The sequence below is a fragment of the Zootoca vivipara genome, chromosome 14 (assembly GCF_965207765.1).
Source record: "Zootoca vivipara chromosome 14, rZooViv2.hap1.1, whole genome shotgun sequence".
Lineage (NCBI taxonomy): Eukaryota > Metazoa > Chordata > Lepidosauria > Squamata > Lacertidae > Zootoca > Zootoca vivipara.
This window is the reverse complement of record NC_142597.1, coordinates 21,393,518-21,396,593: the sequence shown is the minus strand read 5'-3', so window position 1 is coordinate 21,396,593 and position 3,076 is coordinate 21,393,518.

Here is a 3,076-nt window from a genome sequence, read left to right as displayed (position 1 = left end):
ACTGAGCCTCTTGGGCTTGACGATCAGAAGGTTGACAGTTCGAATTCCCGCGACGGGGTGAGCTCCCGTTGCTCTGTCCCAGCTTCTGCCAACCTAGCAGTTCAAAAGCATGCCAGTGCAAGTAGATAAATAGGTACTACGGCGGCAGAAAGGTAAACGGCGTTTCCGTGCACTCTGGTTTCCGTCATGGTGTTCCGTTGCGCCAGTAGCGATTTAGTCATGCTGGCCACAGGACCCGAAAAGCTGTCTGTGGACAAACACTGGCTCCCTAGGCCTGAAAGCGAGATGAGCACCGCAACACCATAGTCGCCTTTGACTGGACGTAACTGTCCAGGGATCCTTTACCTTTTTACCTGTCCTCTCACCTGCTACCTGGAGGTGCCAGGTAAGATCTCGCCACCCCACTGTCTCAAACAGATGGGGAGAGGGATAACATTGAGTCTACAGATCGTGCAGAATGGGGTTGAGAGAAACCCAGTCTCCCAAGCAAAGGTAAACTGCTCCTGTCCTTAACTCTGCTAGTAGCCATTGATAGCCCTCCACGCTCCATGTATATTTATCCTAACTTCTTGTGGAGCGGAATTTCGCAAGATAATGAAGCACTCAATAAAATGCACTTCCTTTTCATCTATCTCAGGCATGCCAACAATCCATTTCTTTTGATGATAGCGAGTTGTACTGCTCCTTTTATGCGAGAGAAAGGGAATACTGTAATCTCTCTCTGTTCTTTCCTCTTTGTCACTTGCAATGATTTTGGAAATGACTTCTCAAGCCCTCTCGCCAAATGGAGAACATTCAGGGATGTTTGTTTCATAACCCCCCCAATCCCTTACCGTGGTGCCCAAGCTTCTTTCCTGGAAGGAGATTAAATTATTGCTGACTGCATGTTTTGTTTTGATTTGATCTGTTTTTCCTAAGCGGAGATGTTCGCCCAGCAACTAAGTGAATCCACAGATCAATGCTTGGCCTAGCTTTGCTCTGTGATTGGGAAGGACACTTTCCCTATTGTTATTTTTTTCTCACTTCACAATCATTTCTCTTGCGGTTGCGACTGGTATAGTCTTCTTTCCACCCAAGATTCACTAGCCTAACACTGCTCACTCTGCATACAAAAGGGTTTCAAGAGCTAATTGACCCAGTTATTGCAACAGGGATTACATATATCTGCCCCAATACCGTAATGAGCACAAATCACCATGAATGCACAATTGACAACCAAGATGATGACAGGTCTGGAAGCCAAGCCTGATGAGGAACAGTTGAAGGAGCTGGGTATGTTTAGCATGGAGATGGGAAGAATGAGAGGTGATATGATAGCCATCTTCAAATATCTGAAGGGCTGTCACATGGAAGATGTAGCAATCTTGTTTTCTCCTGCTCTGGAGGGTAGGAGACAAACCAACAGTCAAGTTACAAGAAAGGAGATTCCGACTAAACCTCAGGAAGAACTTTTATTATTAATTAAATTTGTATACTGCCCTATACCCGCAAGTCTCAGGGCAGTTCACAACACAAAAACACAAAATACATAATCAAAAAATAAACAAGAACAACCCAATAACCCACCCACCCCAACACATTTTAAAAGGGCATTGTATGTCAGTTAGCCAAAGGTCTGGTTAAAGAGGAATGTTTTTGCCTGGTGCCTAAAGCATAGCTGCCAAGTCTCCCGTATTCCCCGGGAAACCCCTGTTTTTCCAGCCATTCCCAGCTGGAAAAACTGATTTTTTTGTTTTCTCTCGGTTTACTTACCAGCCAGGGGAGGCTCCTTCTGCACATGTCTGGAGTCTCTGGACATGCGCAGAAGCGATTTCTGGCATGGCGGCCATTTTGGAACTGGGCAGAGCATGCTCAGAACCGACTTCCGGTGCTGCTCTACCCAGTTCCAAAATGGCGGCAGCGCTACTTCCGGTCTGCCAATCCCTTATTTTTCCGGCAGGAACTTGGCAGGTATGGCCTAAAGGTGTATAATGAAGGCACCAGCCAAACCTCCCTGGGGAGAGCATGAGGAGCCACTGCAGAAAAGGCCACCCTCCGAACCTCACATGGAGGAGTAACACAAAGAAAGGCCTCAGAAGATAATCTTGCGGTTCAGAGGTTCATATGGAAAGAGGCTTTCTCACAGAAAGAGCTATTTGACAGTGCAGCCGGCACCCTTGGAAAGGAGTTGGTCTCTCCTTCATGGGAGGTTTTTAAGCAGAGGTTGGGTGGCCATCATCTGTCAGGGATTCTTTAGCTGTGATTCTTGCATTGAAGCTGTTGGACTAGGTGACTCTCAGGCTCCCTTCCAGATCTACAGTTTTATAATTCTAAAAAAGGACACAGGGCGGTCCCTAAATAAGAAACTTCTTTTCCTGAAAAAGTTCACCAACCTCTCAGTCTAGGCAAAGTCCAGTTGAATACTACGTGGTGCAGCGCTCATCTTGCTTTCAGGCTGAGGGAGCCAGCGTTTGTCCACAGACAGCTTTCCGGGTCCTGTGGCCAGCATGGCTAAACCGCTTCTGGTGCAACAGATCACCGTGACGGAAACCAGAGCTCACAGAAACATTGTTTACCTTCCCGCCGCAGCAGTACCTATTTATCTACTTGCACTGGTGTGCTTTTGAACTGCTAGGTTGGCAGGGGCTGGGACAGAGCAACGGGAGCTCACCCCGTCATGGGGATTCGAACCACCGACCTTCCAATTGGCAAACCCAAGAGGGTCAGTGGTTTAGACCAGTGTTTCTCAACCACTGTTCCGCGGCACACTAGCGTGCCACAAGACGCTGGCTGGTGTGCAGCGATGTGCGGCGACGAGAAGGGCGATTTGCATTGTCACGTGCCTGGCGGCCGCCAATATACAACACTGACCCGCCGGAAAGCAATATTTCTCCTCCTCTTTCCCAAAGCTCAATGCAAACGAGCCTGGCGGCCGCCAATACTCAGCACTCACCCGCCGGAAAGCAATATTTGGCAAGTGTTTCTTACAGTCATAATTATAATATAGGGCGGCACAGAGTTAAATTTTTTAACCGTTTTAATGGTGGTGTGCCTCGTGATTTTTTTCACGGAACAAGTGTGCCGTGGCCCAAAAAAG